The 20,942-nt window shown below is 40.8% G+C and overlaps 1 protein-coding gene across 1 annotated transcript in view; it reads right to left on the bottom strand.

The window, feature by feature from the left end:
- Positions 1-18,886, bottom strand: part of ATP23 (ATP23 metallopeptidase and ATP synthase assembly factor homolog) — a 132,992-nt gene extending 114,106 nt beyond the window's left edge. Inside the window, exons 1-2 of the mRNA XM_072655230.1 lie at positions 18,062-18,886; positions 15,838-15,930 (exon numbers count right to left, since the gene is read on the bottom strand). The gene's annotated coding sequence lies outside the window, so the exon portion shown is untranslated. The remainder of the gene's footprint in view (positions 1-15,837; positions 15,931-18,061) is intronic.
- Positions 18,887-20,942: the final 2,056 nt, after the last annotated feature.

The raw sequence follows: 20,942 nt of genomic DNA, 5'->3' as shown, positions 1-20,942 counted from the left end.
TGCAAGTAGTTCTTCTCACCTAGGCCACAGAGGATTTAACCCCTGCAGAGAGTGAAGAAGAATCTTCATAGCTTTCATAGAATTGATCAATTAACAAACATTCATTAGGTGCCTTGTACTAGACATTATGCTAAGCTCTGGGGACACAAAGAAAGGCAAAAGATGAGGCTCCTTCCCACCCTTGAAGAATTCACCATCTAATGGGGGAAATAACATGCAAACAACCATATACAAACAAACTCCCTAAAGGATAAATAGGAAATAATCAATAGGGGGAAGGTATTAGAATTAAGGGATATTAGAAAAGGCTTCCTGTAGAAGGTAGAATTTTAGCAAGGACTTAAAGGAATCTGGGGAAAACAGGAGGTAGAGATGAAGAGGCACGGGGGAAAATATGTAAAAATGCCCAGCATCAAAAGGTGGAATGTCTTATATGAGAAAGTCAAGGAAGATCACTGGATCACAAAGAGCATAGGGAAATAGGAAACAAAACGTAAGAAAACTGGAAAGGTGGAATGGGGGGGAGGTTATTAAGGGCTTTGAACACTAGAGAATTGCATATAGGTTATAGGGAGTATGATAGGGAGTTCCTAGTTCATTGAGTGACATGGGGATGGGGGGGAATGTGAAGCATGACACCGTCAAACATAAATTCACTCTTTTGGAAGATCAGTTTGGCAGCTGAGTGGAAGGTGGACTGAAGCTGGGAGAGACTTGTGGCAGACAGACTCACCAACAGGATGTTGCAACAGTTCAGGAAGGTGATGAAGGTGGGAGGTACCAGAGTAGTGTCAGTGTCAGAGGACAGAAGGTGGTGTATGAAAGGGATGTAATGAAGGTAAATATAACTGAATGATAGGAAATATGATCAAAAGCTGTAATCCACTATCCAACACTGCAAAATAGTGTTCACAGTCACAGTTGCATAAGGTCCTATGTGTGTGTGTTCATCCTTTGTTGCCGGAGAAGACCATGCCATCAGAGAAATAATGACATGATTTGTACTTGACTTTGTTTTGAGTGAGGGAGGGCTGTGCAGGTCACCAGCCTCACTTCTCCAGAGCCATCTGAATCCAGTGACCAGATATTCATCAGGATGACTGGACATGACCCAAGATGAGGCAATTGGAGTTAAGTGACTTGCCCAAGGTCACTCAACTAGTGAGTGTCAAGTGTCTGAGGTGAGATTTGAACTCAGAGCCTCCTGACTCCTGCACTGGTGCTCTATCCACTGCACCACCTAGCTGACCTCAAAGTCCTATGTATCCATATGGAAAAGACCTAGGAACCATGGCTGGGACCAGTTTGGGTTCTTCCCCAACTGCACTGGCATTTTCCAATGCCAATCCAATGAAATTCAGCTATTATATATTCAGCTAAAATACTGTCTCATTCTCCTCTAGAGTCCAATCCATGAGAATGGAATACTGTATATGTTATGAAATCTATATGGAGAGACAGACAGAGACAGAGAGAGCCAGAGATGGAGAGACAAGAGATAGAGACAGAGGGATCAAGGGAAAGACAGAGAGAAAAAGAGAGAGAGAGAGAACAAGTTTTAACTGATTTTTCCTCTTTTCCTTAAAAAAAAAATTCTTTTCACTATCTGTGACTGTCCAGTCTACATTTTTGACCAAAAATAACTCAACCTCTTACATGGTCTGCTGGTGCTATATTCTTCAATGAAGATGCTGTGGTTTCTCGTCCCAAGTCTGTGCAATTCATTAAGCCATCTCCCAGAAGATCTGCTTTGAGCTCCAACACTAAACAGTCTTTCATTTGACCACAGTGTCCCCTATCTGCCTTGGAACCTCAAGGCCAATTTCTATTGCCTCCATATGCTGCCCCTCTTCATAAACCCATCCTCTTTCTCTTGGTATCAGTCCTAAGTACCGGGATATTGTTTCTTTTGCTTGTGCAGCCGTAGTTGTATCCATACCAAGATAACATACACAATAACCCCAAGAACTTAAACCATCTGAGGCCATGTCCATGTTCTCCACTAATATTGAAACCCTGATCACAGACCTCTTGCAGCTGCTTCTCCAACCTTAACACCAAAGCAAAGGTCTTTACTCCCTGATGCTGAAAGGTAATTAAGAGTTTGACATAGATTCCATTGGCATTCTCAACACTACCAAACTGGCTCTTCAGCACCCACATCCATTCAAATACAGTAACCTCAGAAGGTAGAACTTTAAAAATGATATACCTTGTAACAGAGGGTGCCCTGGAGTTCTATAAAGAATTATCATATATATTTTTTGCCTTGGACCAGTATCACCCACTCCTTACATCCATGACATATGGCAGCCAGGACTTAAAGTATTCTTAGTTTGATAGATGGGTTCATCAATGAAAAAGAACTGAAACTTTCCAAGTTGGGAACGAGTGCGATAATAAGAGTTCCCCAGGGGATTTCTGGTTAAGTAGGCAACCTGTAAGAACCTAGGCAAGTCCAGTTACCCTAGTAAAGACTTTAAAAAGGATACCAGATGCTTCTTGTAGTAGCAAAGAACTGAAAACAAAGTAGATATCCATTGATTTGCTATGTCTAAATAAATTATGAAGGTATTATTACTGTGCTGTGGAAAACAAAGAATATTATGGATACAAAGAAGCATGGAAAGGTTTACATGAACTGATATAAAGTGAAGTAGAACCTAGAAACAAGGTATTCAATGACAACAATGAAAACGCAAAGAACAAAATAACAATTGAAAATCAACGTTGCAAAATTACAGAGAACAAGCTTCCCCTGAAGGAGAAATATGAGAAAATACTCCCACCATACTCCATTGCAGAGGTGGGAGGCTTATGATTGTGGAATATTGCATATATTATAAAATTTAGGTAAACAGATAGGTATTGACTTTGCTGATTTTTGTCTTCTTTCCTTGTTTAAAAAATTCTTTGTTTATAGGTATCTTCTAGAGAGGGAGGGGGAGAAATGTGGGGGATGGACTTAGGCAATATAAAAACAAAAGATTTCAACATAAATTTAATTTTATCTAATCTATTTAATTTAATATTTAATTAATTTAAATTAAGTTGCTTCCAGGTGAAGCAATGGTCAATAAATACAAAGGAGATAGCAGTAAGCTCTTCCACTCCCTTCTGAGATTGCACAAGGAGATAGCTAGAAGCCTATAGAGTTCTCTGAGAGGGAATGTGTCAAGCCAGAAGGATAACTTAGCCCTGGCCTGGTGGAGCTCTTGCAGGGGATGAAACCAGTCCCCAGAAGGCTACTGTCCAAGGAGATGGGGTCCTTGAAATGTCTGAAGCCAGCACTCCCATAGTAGGGAGCCAGCAGTCCCATGGTAGGGGACAGGGACATCTCCCAGTAGGTGACTACTCAAGAAAAGAAATTGTGTAGCGTCCAGCTAGACTGAATGAGGATACTTAGGATCATGGCACCTCTCACCAGAAGCCACCCCCAGGGATAAAGGCTGGTCCAGACTACCTACATACATGGGTCCTGAACTGAGAGAGGCCCCTTAGTGAAGAGCAGTAAGGAGCAGAACCTCTGTCTCTTGGGCCCAGAAGCAGGTCTTATTGTTAGATATGAATGGAATGGAATGGTACAGTACCATAAGAAATGACAAAAGAGATATATTCACAGAAACCAGAAACAACTTATATAAACTGATACAGAGTGATATGAGAACAATTTATACAATAACTACAATAATGTAAAGGAAAATAACTTGAAGAGACTTGAGAATTCAGGTCAGTGCTGAGACCAATCACAGCTTCAGAAGACTGAGGGTGAAGCAAATTTCTGACTTCTTGGCAGAGAAGAGATAGACTAGAGGTACAGAATAAGACATATATTTTCAGGCACAGCCACCATGTGAATCTATTTTGTTTGACTATATTTATTTGTTTAAAAAGGAGAATTTCTCTTTCACATAGGTAGAGAGTGATGGGAGAAAGAGTGTGGGTAAAACTGGATAATAGTGTAGCGGAAACTGGGCATAGACCAATGCCTGATATGGTACACCAGAATAAAGTCCAAATGGGTACATGATCTAGGTATAAAGACTGATACTATAAACAAATTAGGGGAGTAAGGGATAGTGTATTTGTCAGATTTATGGAGAATGAAGAAATTTATGGCCAAACAAGGGATAGAGAACATTATGAAGTGCAAAATGGATAATTTTGATAACATTAAGTTGAAAAGTTTTTGCACAAACAAAACCAATGCAACCACTATTAGGAGGGAAGCAGAAAACTGGGAAAGAATTTTTACAACTATAAGTGATAAAGGCCTCATTTCTAAAATATATAAAAAACTGAGTCAAATTTACAAGAATTTAAGTCATTCACCAGTTGATAAATGGTCAATGGATATGGACAGTTTTTAGAGGAAGAAATTAAAGTTATCTATAGTCACATGAAAAAATGTTCTAAATCACTATTGATTAGAGAGACACAAATCAAAACAACTCTGAGGTACCTATCAGGTTGGCTAACATGACAAAACAGGAAGATGATAAATGTTGGAGAAGATGTGGGAGAGTTGGAACACTAAATCATTGTTGGTGGAGCTGTGAGCTGATCCACCCATTCTGGAAAGAAATTTGGAACTATGCCGAAAGGGCTAGAAAAATGTGCATACCCTTTGACCCAACAATATCACTTCTAGGGCAGTATCCCAAAGAAATCATAAAAATGGGGAAAGGACCCACATGTACAAAAATATTTATAGCAGCTCTCTTTGTGGAAACTGGAACTGGAAATCAAAGGAATGCCCATCAGTTGGGGAATGGCTGAACAAGGTGTGGTATATAAATGTAATAAAACACTATTGTGTTATAAGAAATGATGAACAGGCACACTTCAGAAAAACCTGGAAAAACCTTATATAAACTGATGCTGAGTGAAATGAGCAGTACCAGGAGAATATTGTACACAGTAAAAGCCACAGTGGGTGAGGACTGTTTCTGGTAGGCTTAGCCTTTCATAGCAATGCAAGGATCTAAAATATTTCCAAAGGACTCTTGGGGCAAAATGTCATCCACATCCAGAGAAAGAACTATGGAATCAAAATGCAGAATGAAGAAGAATATTTTCTCTTGTGTTATGTTTTGTTTTGGTTTGGCTTTCCTCATGGTTTCTCCCATTCATTTTAATTCTTCTCTGCAACATGACTAATGTGAAAATGTGGTTAATAAGAATGTAGGTGTAGAAATCATATAAGACTGCATGTCCTCTTGGGTAGAGAGTGGGGAGGGAGGGCAAGAAAATCTAAGACTTATGAAAGTGATTGTAGAAAACTGACAACAAATAAATTGATTTTTTTTTAATGGGAAAAGGTCTCACATATACAAAAATATTTATAGCAGCTCTTTTTGTGGTAGCCAAGAACTGGACATGGGGGGAATGCCCATCAATTGGGGAATAGGTGAACAAGGTATGGTATAAGAATGCAATGGAATACTATTATACTAAACAAATGACAAACAGTCAGACTTCAGAAAAATATGAACTGATGCTGAGTAAAGTGAGAAGAGCCAGAAGAACATTATATACAGTAACAGCCACAGTGTGTGAGGACTATTTCTGATATACTTAGCCCTTCGCAGCAATATAAGGACCTAAAAACATTCCCAAAGGACTCGAGTCAAAATGCCATCCACATCCAGAGAAAGAACTATGGAATCAGAATGCAAAATGAAGCAGACTATGTTTTGGTTTGGTTTGGTTTTTCTCATGGGTTCTCCCATTCATTTTAATTCTTCTGTGCAACATGACTAATGTGAAAATGTGTTTAATAAGAATGTGAGTGCAGAATCCATGTAAGATTGCAAGTCATCTCGGGGAGACACAAAAGAGGGAGGGAGAGAAAATTTAAAACTTACGGAAGCAATTGTTGAAAACTAAAAACAAACAAATTAATTAATTTTTTAAAAAGAGAGAGGGTATTGGAGTGATGCAAAAAATAATAATACAAGAGAAGAAAGAGCATCCATAAAACACTGAAAATTACACAGAAGAGAGCAGAAGAGAGTTCAGAAGGGGACACAGACAAACAGGGAAGTTTTGTTCCTTTCATATTCAATGAAACATTTAAAAACCTAAAGCTTTAAAATTTTTCATTTTAAATTTTAAAAAATAAATTAAATTTGATTTGCTCCCTCCCCTTCTTCTGAAGTTGCTGAGCAGTTTATTTTGTTAAGCATTGCTTACATTCTTGACTCTGTTTTTAATTTCGTTTGTGTTTATCTTTTATCTCCCCTATGAGTTTGCAAACTCTTTGAGGGAAGGTTAGGGGAAATCTGAGGTTTTGGGGGGTTGCTTTTTTTTGCAGCTAGAAAGCAAGAAGCCAAAGCACAGGGAGAGATATTGAAAATATAAGGAGAATAAAAATGATGGGTGGAATGACGTTCAGAATGCACAGGTGAAGGGGTTAGCCATGGTAGGGAGAAGAGCCACCAAGAGATGAAGTTACTGAAAATGTTTGTTTTGTGGAATGATGATGGTACAATGGAAAAAAGTTGCGGGTTTAGAAGTTGAGGACAGCTTTGCACTTGATATGCATGTGACTTTTGCATTCGATAACCATGTGACCCATTTAACTCTCTGACCTCAGTTTGCTCAAATAAAGGATTGTACCAGATTGTACTAAGGTCCCTTCCAGTTTTAAATCTATGAGAACAGAGTCAAAATGGCTTCGATGGTCTTCATTAAGTGGTGAAGGGGGACAGAGATTTCATCATCTCTTAAAGAAAAGCAGGGGAGGGATTGAGAAGGAAGAGGTAATCTCAGTATCAGCAATGAGGTCCTAGCAGAGATCAAAAATGCTTTTAGATCTTTCTCAGGAGGAGGAATAAGGTGATGGACTTCAAGTCAGAAAGGACTTCAGGGATCATCTAGTCTAACTCCTTTATTTTTTGAATGAGGAAACTGAGACTCAACTAGGTTAAGTGACTTGCCCAAGGTCCCATAGTAAGTGGATTAGCCAAAGATAAAAGTTCTCCAGGCCTCCTCCCTGTGCTACCATAACGCACAAGGGTAGAGAGTAGAAATATTTTAGAGGAAACACTCCTGGCAAAGGAGCATTCCTGAGTGGCTTCATGTTCCCAGAACCGAAATGAAGACTCTGAGACAGAAACCAGGACACTATTCCACCCCATCCCTGTCATCAGGGTGTTTGGTATGCTTTGCACTTCCTGCTGGGTTTCCTTCTGAATGCTCTAAAATTTCAAATTCAAAGGTACAACAAGGGCAGCAGCAGGATAAATAGCCCCAATGAGCTGAGTTGAAGGGCTGGGAGCTTTATTCACATCTTTGGAAAGGGAAAAAAACCCATCTCTGAAGGTTCCTAGTAGCAGCTGCAGCCCAAAGACTAACACTTTAATTCTACAGCTGCCAGAAATAGGCCCATCAGGCCTGAAATATCCCTGCATTTTGTGGCTGGTACATGCATATTACCACCTCTGATTCATTATAGGCTGGAGACAACCAGGAATCAGTAACTCCTAGAGATGGAAGGAGGGTTAGGATTGGAGATTGGAGATGGGAGATGGGGGTGGGGAGGGTTTGAGCAGGAAGCCTCTGTAACTAGAAAGCTTCCGAAGAAAGACCCAAGTGGATAGGAATTCACCAAAATCACAGCCTCCTAATTAATAATAATGCTCCCAACATGAAGAAGATATCCCTTTTAGGAAGGCAACAGGGTATCATAAAAAGCATAATGAACTACAAGAGACCTAGAATCGAATCCATCACAAATTTGCAATGTGACTTTGGGCATTTCCCATCCTTTCTCTGGACCTTATCTGTAAATCAAGGAGCTAAACATGGGAAGAACTGTAATGGGAAGAACATTACATGAACTGATACAGTGGGAAGTAAGCAGAACCAGGAAAGCAACATATACAATAACTGCAACAATGTTAGGGATTCTTAACCAGGGATCCATGAACTTGTTTTTAGATATTTTGATAAATGCATTTCAATGTAATCAGTTTTCTTTTTAACACTGTATATTTTATTTTAGGCAGTTAAAAACATTATTCTGAGAAGGGGTCCATAGGTTTCACCAGATTACCAAAGTGTTCCATGACACAAAAAAAGGTCAAGAATTCCCAAAGGAAATGGAAATGGAATTGGAATTATCATGAAATTATAGTGGAATTATAATGACCAAGCTTGGGCCCAGAAGATTAGTTGAGAAAATGTATCTCTCTCTCTTCTTTTCAAAGGTAGGAAACTATAGATGTGGAAAGTTGTTGGTATGTTGGTTAATTTTTCTAATCTTCTTTTCTTTTCTCTACTTTTTCATTCCTTGTTACAAGGGATGGCTTTGTGGGGAGGATGTATTATGAAATGAAGACAATATAAAGATAAAGCATATCAATATTAATTAAAACAAAAAAAAATGAGCAACTTGGACAAGGTGATCTTTAAGATCTCTGTCATTTCTAACTGTGTAATTGTGATGTAACATCAAGGAGGTAGGGTAATGCCAAAAAAAAAAGTAAAGAGCCAGTGCAGGAATACGTGGGGCAGGTAGACAATGAGGAAAAGAGTCATTGAGCCTGAAGTCATAGAAGTCCTAAAGGTATAAAGACATGCTGACAAGGGTCACAGGTAAGAGTTGACCATAGGTAGACAGACTGTCAAGACCCAAGAAGTCAGAAATTATATGAAAACTCATGTCTCCTGCCTCTCTATGGACAAAGTGGCAGATTATAGATCAAAAGAGATACAAAGCATTGGGTGGCATGGTAGGTGGCACGTAAGGATGGCAAGTAGGTGGCACAATGGAGAGAGTGCTAGGCCTAGAGTCAGGAGGACCTGAGTTCAAATTTGGCCTCAGACACTAGCTATGTGACCCTGGACAAGTCACAACCCGATGTGCCTCAGTTTTCTCATCTGTAAAATAATCTAGAGAAGGAAATGGCAAACCACTCCAGATCTTTGCCAAGAAAACCCAAATGGGGTCACAAAGAGTTGGACACAAATGAAATGACTGAACAACAAGAGAGGCTAGGCAGTCAATTAGGGCAAGAGAGCTTCCCTCACTTAAATCAACTTAAGACCTACCTCATCAATGCCTATCCTTATTGAAAATTGTTCTCCTGCCATGGCCAAGTATATCTTTTGTTAACTGTTGAATGGCCTATAAGTGTCTCATTTTGTTCCATCATCAAACATAAATTACAAGGCTCAACACATCACTAATGAGGACCTCCAAAAAGAACAAGAGTAAAGGATGCCATCAAAAAATTGTATGACAGAAAGAGAAGATAGACTGGTCCCACAGCAAAAAGGAGGGATGATAGGTAGGCTGAACCAGAGTGTTCCACTGCTACCCCAGCAATGGCTAGAAAAGTTGAGGAAGGCCAGATGAGAAGTGGTACCTCCCTCCTTCCATCCTGGGGAGGTGCAATCAAAAATGATTGACCCCAAGCCAGGAAGAGCCACCTACTCGGTCCAGCTCAAAACTAGGCAATCTAATAGTCTTTTTCTCATTTGTGTGTGGGTAATCTATAAGACTCTTGAAGTCCTCATGGAGAAAAATTAGAAGGTTTCTTTCCCTACCACTGAAGCTATGGCATCTTCATGGCATCAAGAGTACATGCATTCTAAAAAATGATCAAGTTTCAGAAAAACTTGAGAAGATTTATATGAATTGATGCAGTCAGATGAGCAGAATCAAGAGAATAATTTATGCAATAATGACAACATTGTAAAGACAAACAACTTTGAAAGGCATAGGAACCTGGGTCAACACAACTAACTACAATTTCAAAACACTTATGATGAATACACTACCCACATCCTGATGGAGAAATAATGAACTCAGAATAGAGACTGAGATTTTTTTTTTTGACATATAGAGACCCCTAAGTGGCACAGGAAATAGAGATATGGGCCTGGAGTCAGGAAGACCTGAGTGTAAGTCTTCCGTCAGACCATTACTAGCTCTGTAACCCTGAGCAAATAACCTAACCTCTGTCTTGAGTTTCCTCCACTGTCATATGGAGATAATAATAGTATCTTCCTTCCAGGGTAGTTGTGAGGATCAAATTAAATAATATTTATAAAGCTCCTGGCACATAGTAGGTCCTTAATACACTCTTGTTTCCTTCTTTCCAAATTCAGGAATTTGCTTTCTTTGACTATACATGTTTGTAATAGATAATTTGTTTTTGTAATTTGTTTTTCTTGTTTTCTTAGTTGGGGGAGGGGAGGAGAGATGGAAGAGAGAGGATTCAGATCTGAAATAAAATAATTTTTATTAAAATTTGGGACAATTTTTTCAAAAGAGTATCTGTACTGGTCTAGATGAGCATAGACTAGACCTCAAGTCTCTAGTGTCCTGTTCTACTCTATGTTTCTTTCTCTGATCACTGATAACCAAACAGTGATAATGAGAGATGGACTATGGGGAAGTGGCTGTCTTCCCCAAATTTAGGAGTTCCTGGTTTCCTCAATTATAGTGGACTGGCAGCACAAGAATTTTTCTGCAACTATACCCTTTTCAAAGAAGGTAACCACTCCCAAGAAGATGAACCCAAGCCATGCACTGACTTGCCCAAAGCTTTGTACTTTGAAGGAGCTGTTCAGAAAGGGAAGAAGTGAGGAGAAAGTGAAATTGTTATTTAGGAGTCCCACAGTACTTTTCTTGTTTTGTTGTTTTAAGTATCAGCTCCTTAGGAAAGTATAATTAGAGTTTCTGAATCACATTTTAAGTCTTTGTCAATGTGGGATGAGCTTTTTGTGTACTGAGCATTTCTTTCGAGGGGAGAAAATAAATAGCTGTCCTATACCTGTTCTACCTTGCACTAAGAGCATCTTTCTTTTTTTTCCAAATTTATTAATTTATTTGTTTTCATTTTCAACAATCACTTCTAATAAGTTCCATATTTTCTCTCCCTTTCTCTCTCCTCCTCCTCAACATGGCATGCAATCTAATGTGGGTTCAACACAAACACTCCTATTAAACACATTTTCACATTAGTCATGTGGCAGAGAAGAATTAAAATGAATGGGGAAAACCATGAGAAAAACAAAACAAAATATAACAAAGGAGAAAATAACCTGCTTCATTCTGCATTCTGATTCCATAGTTCTTTCTCTGGGTGTGGATGGTATTTTCCATCTCTGTGAATGTGAAGGGCTGTCTATCAAAAACAGTCCTCAAACACTGTGGCTGTTACTGTATAAAAAGTTCTCCTGTCTCTGCTCACTTCACTCAGCATCAGTTCATGTAAATCTTTCCAGGCCTCTCTGAAGTCTTCCTATTCATCATTTCTTTTAGCACAATAGTATTCCATTATATTCATATACCACAATTGGTTAAGCCATTCCCCAATTGATGGGCATTCCCTTGATTTCCAGTTCTTGGCCACCACAAAAAGAGCTGCTATAAATATTTTTGTTCGTGTGGGTCCTTTTCCCATTTTTATGATCTGTTTGGGGTACAACTCTAGAAATGGTGTTGCTGGGTCAAAGGGTATGCACATTTTTACAGCCCTTTAGGCATAGTTCCAAATTGCTAAGAGCATCTTTCTAGAAGGGACCTGATAATTCTCTTCTAGGCAGACCTTAGAACATGCCCCAAATCTAAGTTTAAGTGATTTTTTCCCTAGGGCATAGGTGTGAAGACATAGAAGGTGAGGTCAAGGGCAATGAGAAAGAGCCTGATCCCTTTCTTTAAAGACCAGGTTCCTCCAGGATTCAACACCATCATGAGCTCAGAGCTGGAACTCCTTAGTTGGAGAAGGTATCTCCTGCCTCAGGCCAGTACTGGTAGTGTCTTTTAGCACTCCTGCTTTCTCATAGTCTAATTTGTAGCCCAATTTGGTGGAACTGTGAAGTGATCCAACCATTTTGGAGAGCAATCTGGAATATGCTCAAAGAGTTACTAAACTGCCTATATCCTTTGACCCAACATACTACTACTAGGTCTGTATCCCAAGATGATTGAGAAAAAGGAAAAAAACCTACATGTTCTAAAATATTTATAGTAGCTCTCTTTGTGGTGGCAAAGATCTGGACATTTGGGGGTGCCTCTCAATTGAGGAATGACTGAACAAGTTGTGGTGTATAATTGTGATGGAATACCACTGTGCTATAAGAAATGATGATCTCAATGATCTTAGAAAAACCTGAATAGATTTGCATGAAATAATGAAGAGCAAAATGAGAACCAATACAGTAACAACTGTATTGTTTTAAGAACAATTCTGAGTGACTAAGTCATTTTGACTATTATAAACACTCAAATTAACTACAAAGGACATATGAAGGAAGACTTTAATCTGTATCCAGAGAAAGAACTGATAAAAAGAAGTATGTATAGATGTATGTATGTAAATAGATTTTACAAATGTGTGTGTGTATAATTATGTTTAATGGTAGCCATGGGGGAAGGAGTAGAGGGAGGAAAAAAGGGGAGGGGGGGAAGAAAGTTACAAGATAACTTTATTATATATTTTAAAAGAATAACAAGTTATATATAGTAGATTTACAGTTTTATGTACAATCTTTTTTTTTTAATTCTACTGTCATAGAAATGCCTGTTTTATTTCTTAAGTTCAGAATAAAGTAAAATTTTAAAAAATAAATAACTTTTAGCCCATTTGTTGATGTGCCAATCTTAACTCCCTTGTCATATTATAAACTTCCTGTCATTATATTTCCAACAAGGTCAGTGCATTACTGAGTGAATGCCTCAGTTTCTTCTTTCCTTGTATATAAAATGGTGATAAACATAGGGACCCAAGGAAAGTTTAAATGAGATGTGAAAGTCATTTGAAAGTCAAAGGCCCAAATTTACTTTATCCCATCCAGCCATTCATCAGGATACCTTATACAGACACCTTGCCCTCTTACATACTGCTATCTATCTCTCTCTGCTAGGAACAGACCACCCTACTAGAATTAACTAAGAATATGCTCCCCTGCCCCCACCCCCACAAATTAATCCATTCATTTTTTGTATATCCCCAGGGTGGAGGGTTGATGTGTCTGGATCAAAGTTTGGGTGAGTTATCCTCACCTCAGTTCCCTTTATCTAGCCAGCCCCAGACTCCCAGACCATCCTTCATCCCAAATCACCAGGATGCCAGGGCCTAGCCCAGGGGTGGGGAACCTTCGGCCTCAAGGCCACATGTGGCCCTCTGGGTCCTCAAGTGCAGCCCTTTGACTGAATTCAAACAAATTATTCTATGAAGTTTGGATTTAGTCAAACGTCTGCACTTGAAGACCTAGAAGCCCACATGTTCCTCTCCCTTGGCCTTGTAAACATCTTGCCATCTTCTCCGCCATCATGCACCATTTCTCATCAGCACCTGCTTATTGACTCTTGGCCATGGAATAATAATCAAAGGAATGGTAATCCACTTCCCTATGGCTCCATTCACAATCTGTAGATGACTGCCTAGGCCAATGGTTGTAGAATGATCCAAAGAGATAACCAGTCAGAAAGTAGAAAGATTCTGATCCTCCTGGAAATGGCCAATCTGCAACATTCCACACAAACATCTCATTGACTCCTTTATCTACTCTTTTATTTCTGTGACTACTTCAGCTATGGGAAGTGGGGGGAGGGATAGTAGTGTCACACACATATGGGGAGGATGATTAAAAATTTTACCAATAGTGGTGCTCAATGAGATAATTATCCAATTGTCTAAACCAAAGTTCCTTTTCCTCGCTTCCAATCTCATTAAATTCTGTATCTCCCTAATAGAATTTAAGTTATTTGAAGGCAAGGACCCTTTCCCTTTTAGATTCTTATCCCTAGCACCTACCACAACGCCTTGCACATCATTAGACCATCAATTTACGTTTACTGAAATGTATAAATTTGTAAAGTACTTCTTTGAACTATTGTCACTGTACAAAATGATCCTGAGTTGGGAAGACCATATTTCTATCCCGCTGGGGAAGAACTGTCCCAAACAATAGCCCCAGGAGGTTACAGACTCTTCCTCACCTTTTAACAGAGCATCTAGACAGGGGTGTGACATAGACAGAGCACTTAGATTTTAGCCAGGCATTTGACACAGCCTTTCAGAATAGGCTCATGAGAAATATGGAGTGAAGTCGATTCAAAACTTGCTGAGCAACTAATCCCAAAGAGTGTCGATTAATATAACTGTATGTCAGCTTGAAGAGAGGCTGCTAATGCAATTCCCAGCCCACCCCAGAGATCTGATTTAGACTCTCTTCTGTTCAGTATTCTTTATCAAGGTCTTAGTTGAAGGCATAGATTATCAGATTTATGGATAGCATGAAGAGAAAAGGGATAAGTACAATATCAGGGGCTCTTACCCTTTTTTTGTGCCAAACAACCTGGTGAAATCTATAGACTTCTTCTTGGAATAACATTTTTAAATGAAGAGAATAAAATACTTAAGATTACCAAAAAAAAAAAAAACCAAAACAGATTGAAATAAAGATATCATTTTTTCCCGTCTCAAATTCATGGACTCTTCCTTCCCCCTACCCAACCCCATACCCCAGGAAGTCTATCCATGGACCCTTAGGGGTCTCAGGACTCCAAACTAAGAACTCCTGCACTAGATAAAAGAATAGAAATTCAAAAATATCTTGATAACTAGAACCAGGGTGGCATCTAAATTGATTTGTTTAATATGAAGGGTTCAAAAACTCAACTGTACAAATTCAGGATGAAGAAAGCATAGTTAGACAACAAATCATATGAAAAATGCCTAAAATATAAATAGGATATGGCAGTCAAAAAAAGCCAAAGTGTCACTAAACCACATTAATTGAAATATAATCACGTTAATCTGGATTAATTAAAGCAGATGATTCCACTGTACTCAGACTTCAGCTAGAAACTAGCATTGTGCTCAGTTCTGGAAGTCACATTAAATTTAAGGAAGCACTTTGGTACATGAGAATGCATCCAGAGTAAAGTATCTGAGTGGTTCTTCAATTGATGGAACCCCAAATGGGGTCAGGAAGAATCAGACAGGACCTACAGGACTCAACAACAACAAAAAGGAACTCTAGTCTGAAGAAGAGATTTTGGAAGACCATGGTACGGGGGTCCAAAAACAGTTAGAATTGTTTTATTTAACCAAGAAGGAAGAAGTAGGAATGGAAGTTATAGACACAGATCTAGGTTTGCTGTAAGCCAAGTCTTCCCAACAATTAGAGCTGTCCAAAAATGGAATGATTTCCTCCAATGTAATGTCCCCATGCTTCCATCTGGTTAGATGGAAGTTAGAAATTGGAGGTTAGGAAAGCATTTATCAGGGATACTATAAGGAATCCTGCTCAAGTAGGAACTGGATTAGTTGATTTCTGATGTCTGTCTGGAGATTTTTAGATTCTAGAAAATCACTTTGTAAACCTTAAAGGCCAATATACGATGCAAGTTATCATTACTGTTACGATTCTCCTATCCCAGATGTGAATGACTGAAATTTTCCTGCCTTTCTCCTTTTTCTTCCCTTCCCCATCAATGTAGCAGTCTCTGGTACTACCAGGCACTCTCCAACATGGCTCCTAATCCCAGTCTCTTCACTTTTCACTTTACTCTATAGCCTATCCAGAAGGAGGAGAGGAAAGGACAGGAAAACAGGAGAAAACAAGAAAGGAAAGAAGGGAGGGGAAAGGCCCTCTGCTTCTCTGACCTTATGACCAGGGATCTTCTCTGAAATGTAAAAGAATCTTAAATTTGCTCCTTGTGCCGTTATCTATATGCTATTTTTTTCCCCTAAGAGATCTGACAAAAGAAAGAACAGGACAGAATGTGAAGGGAGGCTTCCAGTCACTGTGGCTACTCCCACATTAGCAGAGAAGTGCTTTGGAAAAGAAGCTGAGATTTTATTCACTTACTTTTCAGCTGGACCCAGGGAAGGATCACTGCTTCAGGAGAGGCACTGGGTAAGAGTGGGAAAAAAAGACACTGATGAGCCAATCCCCTGGAGCCTAAGCAAAAAAAGAAAAATGGTGGAAAAGGAACTCACCCAGGATGAGAGGAACCCTATCCCTTCCCAACTCCTCATCACTTCCTTCCCCTAACTGCCCTAAAACCCATATCTTGCATCTCTCTAATCCTCAGTCCTAACCCTGGTCCAGGGTATAGATGCTACTGCTTGGAGCTCGGCACTGGGAGTGTTGCCCATCCAACTGCCAACAAGTGCAAGGGGTAGGAAAAGTTCTACTACAGCTTGCCTATATGCATTAATACAGTCCCAAGCTGGAACCCTGAATGCATTTTCCCAGAGAAGCATTACAAGGAATATCACTGTGGTACTATTAGCGTTATGCTGTAACAACAATAGTTAGCCTTTATACAGTGCTTGAAGGTTTGTAAAGCACTTTACAAATTATCTCTTTTTATCCTCACAACAAACCAAGGAGGTAGGTGATATTACTATCCCCCATTTTACAGATGAGGAAACTGAAGCCGATATTGACTCATGTTCCCACAGTCACACAGCTAGTGCCTAAGACAGTATTTGAACTCAGGTTTTCCTTACTCCAAATCCAGCATTCTATCTACCACAACACTTAGCTGCCCCTAATGCAGGTCTCCCGTGGGACAAACTGGCCTTTGAAAATTGGCCTGAGAATGTATTATAGCATTTAACAATCTCCTTATGAAAAAAAATGTGTACCAATTTCTGGAAATTTCTAGAAAACAACTCCTAAGTTGGATATTTCCTTATAGGATATTCCTACAACAGTCATGTGTCTATTTAATCAGTCATGTAACATCTATTCAATTGAACTCAAACTTTTAAAAATATTTTTTATAATGTCCAGTGGACATTCCAATATCCCTCCTCCAACCATGAATTGACAGAGAATCATAATGCACTTAACATCTTCATGTGAAGGGTCCTCTTAGGATGACTGTGGAGTGCTATTTCTCTCTACCAAGAGGAGTGAGATGGTCCCAGAGTCAGGAAAACTTGAGTTCAAATCCACTTCAGACACTTAGTAGCTATATGACCCTGAGCAAGTTACTTAAATACTGCCTCACTGTCTTCAATGGTAAGATGGAGATCATAATGGCACCTACCTCACAGGTTTGTTGTAAGGATCAAAAAATATGATATTTGTAAAGTCCTTCGGTGCCTGGCACATTTGTTGTTTAGTCATGGCCCTATTTGGGATTTTCTTGGCAAACATACCAGAATGGTCTACCATTTCCTTCTCCAGCTCATTTTATAGATGAGGAGACTGAGGCAAACAGGGTTAAGTGATTTGCCCAGGATCACATAGCCAGTTAAGTGTGAGGCCAACTTTGAATTCAGGTCTTCCTTACTCCAGACCCAGAACTCTATATCCACTTCACTACCACATGAAAGATGCTTTAAAAGTGCCTGTGACTGTCCCTTCCCCCTAAAGCCATGGTCCAGCTGCACTGATAAAGAGCTCATTTAACTGTAAAATCAACTACCCTACTCCTCCCCACCTCCCAAACTGGCTTCTCCAGGCACAAACAGTAATACAAGCCCTTTGGTCTCGGGAACAGGCTGGCTGCCTCCTGTGCCCCACCCTCTTCAGCCCTCTTTCCCAGAGAGCAGTATACTGTGCTAGAAAGAGCACAGAATCAGGAGTCTGTCTCCTGGCTCTCCCACTTCCTAGGTCGGTGACCTTAGGGCCTAAGATTTAGGCAAATAAATCACTCAACATCTCCAAGACTTAGCTTCTTCAGCTGTCAAATGAGGGAGCTAAACCAGGTGATATCTTAGATCCCCTTCAGCTCTAAGTGCTATTCTAGACAGATGGGGAAAAGATACAAAGATGAGAAAGACACAGCCCCTCTCCTTAAAGGGCTTATAATCTAAGAATTCAATTCAATGGACATTAAAAGCTTACAACAAGGCAACAAAGTCCCTTCCAACTCTGACATTTCTACTCTAATGTGATCAATTTTTCATAAAAATAATAAGTGTATTGAGGTCGCAAGTTGAGTATCTACTAGGGTTCTCTAAAGACTGCCATCCTTTGTAATATTTTACCTCCCTCCTTCTGGGGAAAGAATGACTCACAGGTTCATCCGTCTCCCCCAACTCCAAAGGCAAATGTTCCAATCAAATCAACAAACCTTTCTGGGCTGTTTCGAGAATAGACAGTGCAGGGACTGCCTAAGTTAGAGACAAACTCAGCATCCATGGAGGGGCTCACTCGCTGGGTTTTCTCCCAATATAAAACAGTCTTAAACTAGGGGTGGGGAACCTGCGACCTCGAGGCCACATGTGATCCTCAGGTGCGGTCCGTCGACGAAATCCAAGCTTCACAGGTTCTGACGTTTGGATTCCGTCAAAGGGTCGCACCTGAGGAACCAGAGGGCCGCATGTGGCCTCCAGACCCAAGGCTCCCCTACCCTGACTCTCAAATCATTTCCCTAAACAGCTCTCCAGGCAGGGGCACAACCCTCTAAGGAGCACTCTGACTTCCAGGACTCCCAGCAGATAGGACTTTGATCTATTGGGCGCCTCCCAGACCCTGCCCTTGCTCTGCAGCCCCCAGGGACATACAGTCCCAGTCCCTTCCACTAGCTAAAATCCGGCCCAGACCAAAGGAAGCCAACACTGGGCACAGTGTCTCTGTAGAAACCGAAGCCCAGCCATCTGAGTTTGTGCAATTCGGGTGTGGGGGTAGGGAGCCGCCAAAGAAGACAGGGTTTGTGTATCTTGTAGGTCTGAGTGTGTGTTTGTGTATCTTGTGCTTCCTGTGTCTACATCTTGTGTGTTTTTGTGTTTGTGTCTTATTTGTGACCTTTGTGGCCGCCTATCAGAGATGTTTCTGCACAATCTGTACGTGTTTGTCTCGTGTCCATGTGTCTGTGTATCGTGTAAATTTGTGTGTGTTATGTGCGCTTGTGGGTGTGTTTGCGGGGGCTGCGGGTGGAGGACTTCATGCAGGGGAGGCTCCGCCTCGTCCAGCCTCGGGAGCCCCACGCTCCCCAAGAGAGCCCCTAAAAGGGGCCCCGGCCCAGCCCGCCCCCGCTGGCCCCATCCCCTCTGCGTCGGAGGGAAAGTTGTTGCTCAACGCTCAGGAATGCAGAGCCCACGGAACAGCGAGAGGAAACGGCTCCGAGGTTAGATCGGAGCGGAGGGGGCCGCGAGGGGGGCAACTCGTTGGAAACGTAGACCAAATGTAAACAACCTCTCCGGGCAGCGAGACGCCCGGGCCGAGCCGTCTCCCAGCAGCCAGAGGGAAGCTGGGAACAGGCAGAACGCACGCCCCGAGTGTAGTCAACAGCCCGTCCCCCTCCTGTTTCCTTTCCCTCCGTCTCTCCTGCAAACCCATGTAGTCGTCCTCGCTTCGAGTCTCAGGGTCCAACGCACACAGTGTCCCCTGATAAAGTCCCTGGCTGCTGGCGTCAGGAGTGTGTTACCCGCAGAGCAGGGGACAGTAAATAAGGCTAGTGTCCCCCAAGACAGTCAACACTGAGTGGCAAGGTGACGTCGGTGGGGGACACGGAGACAGTAAGGTAGAGGAGAGAGAGAGAGAGGAGAGAGAGAGAGAGAGAGAGAGAGAGAGAGAGAGAGAGAGAGAGAGAGAGAGAGAGAGAGAGAGAGAGAGAGAGAGAGAGAGAGAGAGAGAGAGAGAGAGAGAGAACAGAAGGGAGAAGAGAAAACAGGAAGAAAAGAGGAGGAAAGGGAAAAGACAGCAGGCTAAGGGAAAGAAGAGGGGAGAAAAAGAGAAAGAAGGGGAGAGAAAAAAGAGGAGGGGGGAAAGAGAGAGAAAGATATGTCTGTGAGTACTGGTGTGGCTTAGGCTTTTATTTTTTTCCAGGGACATTTTTAGTGCTACCCTTTATAAAGTGCCAGGAGAGAATCTGACACCAGATGGCTTGTTTTTGTTTTTTTTCCTTGTGTTTTTTTTATTTTTTAAGGAAAAAAGAAATCAAAAGGGAGGGTGAAAAATATTTTCCAACTGGTAATGCTGACAGCATTTTGGAAAAGAGGCTTAGGGAGCTGTGGAGAAGACATTTCATAGAATTATAGAATTTTAGGACTGGAAAAGAGCTGCGTGCTCAATTTCTGTCCAATCTTCCTCCTGCCTTCAACTCTGCCACCCAGAACTCCACCACAAATGAAAGGCTTTATTAGGGCCTGTATTATAAATGAGGTGAAGGAGATGTCATCTTAGGAAACTCCTTTCCAGAGTCTTGTGCTTTCTTCAAGTTCAGTCTGTCTCATTCCCTGGGAAGAGGACAGGCACTAAAGACAACATCATCATCAGACTCTAGGATGCTTGCACCATTCCTGGGTTTGTGCTAAAATAGGTAGTGATAAGATGATCAGAGAAATACCTGGAAATTCACAAGCTACAGCTTGCTCTCTGAGGAACATCCAGGGAAATTGCTAACTAGACAGTGTCTTTTCTGGAATTCCCCTCAGATCAAACCCAATCCTATTTCTTGCTTGAATCGGGCAAATGAAGATGGCTGTTCATTTCCAGAGTGACAATAAGGATTCTTTATCCAGTCTTGGTATAATGTGTAGAATACTAGATTTGAAGTCAGGAGGACCTGACCAGTATTACCTGTGTGACCCTGACAAGTCACTTAAGCTCTTCTGGCTTCACTTTTTTCATCTGTAAAATGAAGGAGGACTAGATTGGATGACTTTTAAGGTATCTTTCTGTTCTATATATATGATCCTATAACCCTTTAAGAATAAACCCCAATGAAGTCCCTCTATACTGAATATTGAAAGGATGGGGGTGAGGGGAGGCAAGAAAAGTGCTTTCCTATGCACAACAAGGGGTAGCATACAGCTCACCCTGACCTGATCAAGCAGAAATCGAGATCAAGTAAAGGGGCAAAGGGACAATAGCTCATTTTTTTCTCTCCACTCACGTGGGGGTATGGCTTGTTTTTCTACAATTTGCCAAACATTAAACCAAACCATCATTTAACATTAATCCTAGGTAGTCAGGGATTAGTCCTCCAGTAGGGCCTCTTAACTTGGGGT

Source organism: Notamacropus eugenii, chromosome 3, assembly GCF_028372415.1.
Source record: "Notamacropus eugenii isolate mMacEug1 chromosome 3, mMacEug1.pri_v2, whole genome shotgun sequence".
NCBI lineage: Eukaryota > Metazoa > Chordata > Mammalia > Diprotodontia > Macropodidae > Notamacropus > Notamacropus eugenii.
The sequence above is the reverse complement of the archived record's forward strand: the minus strand, read 5'-3'. Positions and strand labels throughout refer to the sequence as shown.